At 38.6% G+C, this 9183-nt stretch overlaps 1 pseudogene; it reads right to left on the bottom strand.

Annotated features, from left to right (window-relative positions):
• Window positions 1-8490, bottom strand: part of LOC138032034 (chromosome-associated kinesin KIF4A-like) — a 37834-nt pseudogene extending 29344 nt beyond the window's left edge.
• Between the last annotated feature and the right edge of the window lie 693 nt (window positions 8491-9183).

Raw genomic sequence — 9183 nt, forward strand, 5'->3', positions numbered from 1 at the left:
TTTTTCGATCAACGCACTGTCAAAAGAACCAAGCTCGGAAACGCTGCTCCGCCTTGCCGAACTAGTTTTAACGCTTAACTGTTTTTATGATGACTGGGAGTACTTTTGCTAATCTATTCGCTGTTACTTTTGTAGCAATATTATAGGCCACATTTAGCAAAGTAAATGGACGTAAGTGAAGGACATCGGTGGGTTTGTTTTTCTTTGGTAGAAGAGTGATGATGCCTCTTTTCTGAAAAATCGACAGTTCTCCTTTGTCAAAGGCGCTGTTGATACTTTGTACGACATCATCACATCATAAAATTCAGAAGTAAGGCCGTCTGACCCCGGAGATTACCTATTCCTATTTCATTTAAAGCTTTTTTGCACTCTTCCTTAGTTATTTTACCTTCACAAATGTTCGCGTACTCATCACTTAAAGGTTTCAAAGAAAATATTGGTCTCTGCTGTTGCTTGATTCATATGAAGCTCTGAAAAAATTCTCTTCCTTTTTAATGATCTCCTGATCTTCGGTTTCCGTTTTATTTTTTAATTTCAATCTGATTATGTTTTTCTTCTCAGCTTTTTTTTTTCTAAGCTTAGAAAATAAGTGGTGTTTTTATCACCGTATTCCACTCATCTTGCCTTGCTTCTCAAGATAGCACCCTTTACTTTTTAGTCTTTTATTCGTTTGAGACGCATTTGTGTGCTTGGTATCTTTGTCCTTAAAAGTGGATTATTTTTACATTGCGCAGACTGGGCCAAAAGCTCATTCAACTGCTCCTGCAACTTTCTTTCCCCATTCCTCTTATTTTTAGATTTCCCTTTGGCGTAAGCGATTGTGAAGCCTCGCACTTCCATTTTCCTTAGGTCTCGTCTAAGGCTTTTGTCGTCTTAATACAAGTATTTATTTCTACAGCTTTCAATGTTTCCTTAGAATTCATTAATGTCATCTTCATCCTCTAATAACGATGAATGAAATTTTCAAAATCCCGGCCCAGCCTTTTTTTTGAGAGCGTCTGATTGAATAAATAGCTTGACTGCACGGTGATCAGAGCCTGTTGCGTGGACAATACTACACTATTTGGCAACGTTAGCAAGGCTTTGAGATGCTTAAAAGTAATCCATCCTGCATTGGACTTTATATGCTTTGTCTTTCCAGGTAAATTGTTTCTTTTTGGGGTTCATTTCCCGCCAAACGTCTCGCAAAGAGTATATAACGGACAGTTGGGAAATTTTATCACTAACACGCTTTTTGTTTTCTACAGGTTTCCCTGTAAAGTTTTCGTCCGCGTAATTTGAGAGCTTGTTCATAACCTTTTCGAAAAATTGGACCTATAGGGAAATATCGTTTGGAGCGTAAAGGTTCATTAGCAGTAAGTTTGCGCCATTCATTAATCTTCTATTGTTTTCTTTCTCGAATTTTATCACCTCGATGTTATATTTTGGGTTCGATAAAATCTTTCCACCCCATTCTGCTTTCCCACAGAGCTTTTGTTTTTTCATCACTTTAGGTTTCTTGCAGAAAATAGAAATGTTCTTTTTGATTATGTAGCCATCTGAAAATTGACCGCCTTCTAGTGGACCCGTTTAAACCTCTAACATTTAGGGTGATAATTTTGATTTGAAATGTGTTTAAATCATTCATAGTAAAAACTAGTTTCAAGTTCCCACTTGAAGTCTATATTATTCTTTTTATCATTATTTGAAGAGGTGTGAGAAAACTAGATCTTTTCACGAAAATGTTGGGCATGATACATTTGTCTCTTAAAATATGCTAACTTCATGTCAAATATGTAGGGTTGTAGCACTGTTTGAAAAAAATTAAAATGATCAACAACATGAACAAGAATTGACTTGAAACGATGCATAACAAATATTGGTGTATACCAAAACAGCGGATTGCGTTGACCGCGTGCGCTGATTGGCTACTCAAACTCCGGATAGCCATTGCTATTCTACCTCCGAGCAAATGCGCGGAATTTGCGCCCGAAAATATTGTAATCTTTGCAGAAATAAATGAATTCAAGTCATCTTTTTGTGCCATATTATCTCACTGTTTTAGTATAAACTAAAACAACTATTCATCTCAGTGTCGGTCGCTAGCGGTGTAATATCCACCACTAGCCAAGCCCACTTCGGTGAATAGTTCTTAACTCAGTAACAGAGTAACAGAAAAATATTGCGGCTAACTAAACATAGAAGTAAGGTCCATTTTGACCTGATCATGCTAATTCTCTCTCAAAGATACAAGAAGAGAGAGCAGTTTACTGGGACTTTCTTACCTATTTTCCCTTCCCCCCCCCCCCCCCAACAGAAATTAATGTTCGCGTTGCGTTTTTTAGGGCAACCCCAATTGCCTTGTCCGTTTCAAAGGTGCTAACCGCAACCTTCATGTTAGTCAAAAGGTCAGAGGTGAGATGTCATTCACGCCAATGATCATACAGTAACGTATGACTTCCTTAATTAAAGCATGTACATGTATGAGATCTAGAAGTTTAAAATAAATGTGAATACAATACCTCTAAAAATGAGGCCTTCAACAAGAACTCTGTTGTATTTTTTCTTTCCTGTATCCAGTGAAATATATTTTCGCTGAGTCGAGGAATCACTCCTTTCGTTTCGTCTGTTTCGTCACACATGGAGAAAGCTGTTCCCATGGAAAACGTCTTACCAGAGCCAGTTTGGCCATAAGCCAGGACTGAGGCGTTGTACCCGTTAAAAAATTCCTCCACTAAGGGAAACACAGTTTTGTACAGGTCCTGTTGTGTGCTGAAGGTGTCGAGTACATGGTCCAAGGTAAACGTTTTCTCTTCGGCAATGACCACTTGCGAAACTCCCGGAATGCACCTGATGCATTAAAAATACCGTGGTTGTAATAAGGCATGATGTAAAACGAAATTGAAGCGTTGACACTGATTAAACAGTTTTTAAAAAGTGAAGCGTTTCGATCACTTCGGTGACCTTCATCAGTCATATTTGCATACGTACATGATGAAGGTCACCGAAGTGATCGAAACGTTTTACTTTTTAAAAACGTTTTAATCAGTGTCAACGCTGCAATTTCGTTTTATACCTGATGCATTCTTTACATCCTTCGGCGACCTCTTTCGGAGCAAGTGGTCTAATTCTGAGGGCCACACGGATAGGAATCGTTTCCGGCATGGTCTTTCTTTGCAAATACATAGAATCAAGTATTCGAAAAATTAACTCTCGTCCGTTGAAATAAACGCCACGTTCAACTTCTGGGTTAACTGGTCAGCTACTCCCACAAGACTCGGACCCAGATTCTTACTTTTAAGATGGTCGAGACAATGGTGGATATATGACAATATAAATGTATATTCTCATGTTATGGAATGTACGCTATTGTAGCTCGGGCGTTTCGGTATTCACACTTAGGTGTGCATAGTCTGGTAGTACGCATGAGTATTTGTAGTCACGTATGTATATAGACATATCTCGCAGCTTCAATGTCACTCGACGGCATCTAAAATTATGGGAGAAACGGGCAGCGATCTCACTCAGCTAGAGTCTGCAAGCTCAAACCAAGGCCTGTCTGGCGAGGAAGCTGTTAATCTGATTTCTCGCGTGCTTGACTCGAAACTAGACAAGAAATGTTCCATCGCGCGCTCTCGAGCAAAAGGAACTCGCAGCAAGCTCGCAAATCAAGAAATTAAAAACTTATCGTTTGCATCGCGTTCTTTTGCTTTTTCTTTACTGTCAATCTGGTGGTGCTTTGGTTATTCCGTCCAGTTTTTCATATTGGTCCAGTGGGACAACTTAGATTGAATCACTATGTTATTGAATTGATATCATAGTCCACTTGGACTTTTCTTTGGTCCACTGAGACTTTAGGTGGCGTTTATTTATTTATTTATTTATTTATTTATTTATTTTATCATTTTTCCCTTGTTGTGGGGTCTTCAGCTTCCACTATGCTACCGTCGGCGGAATTTATTTGTGTACGTGTCGCGATCGCAAGGTCATTTGGGAGGAATTTTGAATTCCGTGTTGCAAGTTGACAAACGGCCATTTTGTGCCTTCGTCTTTGATACGCACATGTAAATTACGTTTTTGTTCAAAATAGACATTGTCATCAGATATTTTAGTAAAGTTCGTTAGGCAAGGTGTGAAAGAAAGGCTCTAACAAAGCAAGAAGTTACATCTCGTGACCTTGGGTATTTAGAAGAAAATAGAATTATGATCAAAGAAAGTCTCACAGAAAGGAACGAGAAGCTCTTCAGTGATTGCCTCAAAGCCAAGAAGGGCAACTAAATTTTTATGGACTCGATCCGAAAAGACATTTATGAGAATAACTGAAGTGAGCACGGTAATTTATGTGAGAGAAACTAGCGATTTACGTGTAGGGATAGAGAAGAAATGCCCAGCGGAACGTGTGTGTGTGTGTGTGTTTTTTTTTTTGTCCTTCTAAAGTAGTATACATGTAAATGAATCGTCATAAATGTAAATCTACTTATGATGCAATGACTTCGAGTCGTTGGCGCGCTTAGAAATCTTCGCATCCCCTTCCAACGTAGATCATTAAAATATGAGAGATGTTGATCTCAATCTACCTTCAGATGTAAATGTTCAATATTACATTGCGCATGATTTCCATTACAGTACTTAAGTCAATGAATGCTTCTCTGATGAATATTTCTCTATCCTGCATTGCAATGTTGGGAGCTTGACAGCTAATTTTGACAGCCTTCAAACTATGTTGTCTAATCTGTGTTTTCCTTTGTCGATACTGGGACTTAATGAGATTAAGCTAAAAGTTAGTCAGGATTTGTTATCCAATACTAATCTTTCAGGGTATTAGTTTACTTCATTGCCAAGTGTTACAAACGCTGGAGGGGTGGGCTTTTTTATAAACAATAATCTGTTATCGGGACTGATCTTAGGAGAACAGCAAGTGATTTTGAAGCATTATGGATAGAAATTGACATTGGATCTCATCACAATATAATTTCAGGTGTTGTTTATGGATCTCCATGTAGTAATATTCAGACCTTTTTAGATAACACAAATGCAACAGAAGATAAAATTCATAGAGAGAATAAATACTGTACAGGAGCGTTGTTTCTGACATCTAACAGTGGTCCATTTATGACTCTTCAAAATGCTTTCATGGAGCTTTTTTTCTCACCTTAACTATAGCTGTTGTTTGCTAACTATTGGCCTTAACATAGTTGCAGTTTTTAAAAATTCACAGCAAAGTTTTAAAATTTTGACATGCATTTGGCCAAAATAAAATAAAAGTATCAGTGAGCCAGTGATGAAATACTTTTCCTATGTCTGCCAGAAGACAACAAAAACGAAGAATCACGAATGTGTGAAGTGCTTTTGTTTGCCTGCTACTGGTTACGGCCCTCATTAAATTCAAAACAAATTTTGATAATTGATTCCAAATTATACACACTTAAGCCCCCACATGTACGCATTGCGGACCTATTTTTGTTTTTATGTTTGGTATTACAAGGCGCACAGGCCCTGTCATCTTTTTCGGATCACTTCAGGAATCCGGAGCTTAGTCGTGTGACCAGCTGTATACCATTGCGTTGTTTGGGAGCAAGAGCTGATTATAGCACCGAACGCTATTCTAGAGCTTTTGAGAAATTTAGACTTTAAGCTGCTTACAGTAGCTACAGAGAAATCAATGCTCTTCCCTCTGACTGTTCATCTGTTGCCACCTATCTGGAGTCTTAAATTTATTTATTTATTTATTTATTTACTCAAATTCAATTACACAGATAATCAAAACAAAAACAAAGAATTAAATATATGTACAAGTATAAAAAGAGGGAAATCTGAGTAATTAGGCCAGTTTATACAGAATTCGAGATTCCTTATTTTAAATAAACTGCCTGTGATAAAATGCTAAATACACAAAAAACTAACATAGACAATACGTGATCAAAAACTATAAGAATTTATCCTTACTTAAGTTAAATTTACTAATATAAAACTTATTCACTTTCTTACTAAACAATGATACTTGATCAATTGTCCTAATAGCTACAGGTAGACCATTCCATAAATTTACAATACGATTAAAAAGTGAGAATTTAAAAACGTCGGTTCTAAAACGACCCTTGGCGAGTATGGCTTCTGAATTTCTCATATCGTACTTATATGGTTTGAAGCTAACATACGAGAGGACGTCAAAATCAATATGCCCCTTAAGACATTTAAAATAGAAACATAAATCTAAAACCTCCCTTCTAAACTGGAGAGGCAAAAGACCCAATTTAGCTAAACGTTCTGGATAAGTTAAATCACATTTTAAGATGAATTTGGTGGCACGCCTTTGAACACGCCAAGGGCCTTAATTTTTTCTTTAGTATAGGGAGACCAAACTTGAGATGCGTACTCCATCTGCGGTCGCACTTTCGATTTATTTAGAACCAACATAGTTTTTTGGTCGCAATCAATGGTGCACGTTCTGTAGATAATACCCAACATCTTATTTGCTTTGCTTATAACTAAGTCAATGTGATCGTTCCATGATAAACTCGAAGAAACATGAACACCAAGATCTTTCTCTATTGAAACGACTGCAACTTGTGACCCGCTCAGATTATATGATGTGTGCATAAAACTTTTTTTCTTTGTCATGACAAGATGCTTACACTTGTTAGCGTTGAATTTCATGAAATGCTCAGACGACCAATCAGTTAAACTTAGTAAGTCTCTTTGTAGTTGAACTGCGTCAGCACCGTTATCAATAACTCGATAACACTTCATATCATCCCCATAGAGTTGGACAGTCGTCTTAGCTTCTGTCACACTTGGAGCGCTGTTTACGTATATTATAAACAACAAGGGTCCCAGGATGGACCCCTGAGGGACACCGGATCAAATAGGTAGTAAAGAAGATGCACAGCCATCTATAACTGTCATATGCAAACGATCTGTCAGATAGCTTCTAAACCAAGATAGCAAGTTCCCTCTTATACCAACGCCATACAGTTCCCTTAGTAAGCAGTTAAATGAAACAGAATCGAATGCTTTACTATAATCCAGAAATACTGCATCAAGTTGTTTCTTCTCATCAAGTGCTTTGGAAAAGGCAAATGTAGATCTGAGAAGACTTGTAACACATGAACGTCCTTTAACAAAGCCGTCTTGTAGATGGTAAAGTTTAGGCTGAAAGAAGGGAAAAACACATGAAAAAACGCACTTTTCAAGGACTTTGGAGAAAATACACAATAATGATATCCCTCTATAGTTTTCAACCATTTCCTTGTCACCAGACTTAAAAATTGGAACCAGATTAGCCACCTTCCACATCTTTGGAAAACAACCACTACGGAGTTGTTTGTTGAACAAGGTGCAAAGAGGAGATGCAATCGAATTTGCACACTCTTTCAACAGCAGTGATGTTACATTATCTGGTCCGCAGGATTTACAGATGTTTAACTGTTCCAAGAATTTCAAAGCAATAGCCGGGGAAATTTCGACGTTATTCAAAACATCTGCACCAACATCAAAGTCACCGCGAAAGCAGTCTTCATGCAAAGGGGCACAGTCATCACTCTTAAAAACTGAATTAAAATAGTTGTTAAATAGCTCGGCTTTATCCTGAGCGTCAGACACATTGGCTCCATTATATCGGACAGAAGATGGAAGTCTTTTGTTCTTATATTTGGATTGATAATAAGCCCAAAATCGCTTGGGATTCTCTGTCAAAGTAGATGACAGTCCTTTAAAATACTGTACAAGTACAAGGAAAGGTTACGTTCATACAAACGTTGGCTGTGTAGCGCTAATATTTTAAACAGAGTTAACTGAATAGAGGGTAATGTGAAGTGCTAGATTTCTATCCCTGAATAGAGGGTCAGAGTTTTTCTCTGTCCTTGTGTGGGCCCATTTCCATCAGTAGGGCTAACGCTCACATGGTTCATATGGGACAGAAATCTAGCACTTCACATTACCCTCTATTCAGTTAACCCTGTTTAAAATATAAGTGCTACACGGCCAACGTTTGTATAAACGTAACCTTTCCTTGTACTTGTACATGTTCATTGCCGTGACTTTAACATCGTCAGTTCCCACGGCCTGCTCCCGTCTGACCTTGTAGCTCAGTCGGTAGAGCGGCGGAGATCTAACCCGAAGGTCGTGGGTTCATTTCCCACCCTGGTCAGGTTCTCTGTCCTTGTGTGGGCCCATTTCCATCCGTAGGGCTAACGCTCACATGGTTCATATGGGATAGAAATCTAGCACTTCACATTACCCTCTATTCAGTTAACTCTCTTTAAAATACTGTTTACGTTTCCATTTCATGAGGGACTTGAGTTCCGCCCGACGCCTTCGGAAAGTTGCCCAGTGATAAACAGAAGAGAATTTTTTAGCTTTCTTTCTGAGTCTCTCCTTCTTTCTCACAGCTTTCAGAACTTCAGCGTCAATCCATGGAGCACTATTGGCCGACCTAACTTTTATTTTAGGAACACAATCATCTACAGCTGCGAGAAAGAGATCCATCCACTTGGCGGTTGAGAGTTCCATGTCTTCTTCCTCATAAACTAAATTCCAAGGTACAGACTTTAAGAGATTTCGTAGCTCAACAAAATCAGTATTTTTATAATTATAAACATAACGCTTAAATGGTTTAATGCGTTTCGGTGGTACAATAATTTCCAAAGTTATTATCATATGGTCTGAGGAAAATTCCCCAGAGAGACTTTCGATACGCCTGACATATTCTGGAACTGAAGTAATTAGCAAATCAAGCGTTTTTGCTCTGTCATTAGCACAACGTGTAGGTACATTTATCAACTGAGAGCAAAAGCAATCATATAGGGAGATAAACTAAGAATAAAGCCAGGATCCGAACCAAGATTCGAGCCAGGATCCGAGCCAGGATCCGAGCCAGGATCCGAGCTAGGATCCGAGCTAGGATCCGAGCCAGGATTCGAGACCTAACCGAGACCTAACCTAACCTAACCGAGACCTACCCTAACCCTAACTAGACCTAACTAGACTAGAAGCTACCTAAATAGACCTAACCTAACCGATTCGAGAGCTAACCTAACCGAGAGATTCGAGGATAAATAGCGGAGAAAGCTCATCTTAGCTCGAATCCTGGCTGGAATCCTGGCTCGGATCCTAGCTCGAATCCTGGCTCGAAGTTTAGGTATCCTCTCATATAGGCATTCAATAAGTATGGAATCAAAATTGGATGATGAAGTGTAGTTCGAC

Source organism: Montipora capricornis, chromosome 14 (genome assembly GCF_036669925.1).
Source record: "Montipora capricornis isolate CH-2021 chromosome 14, ASM3666992v2, whole genome shotgun sequence".
Taxonomy (NCBI): Eukaryota; Metazoa; Cnidaria; class Anthozoa; order Scleractinia; family Acroporidae; genus Montipora; species Montipora capricornis.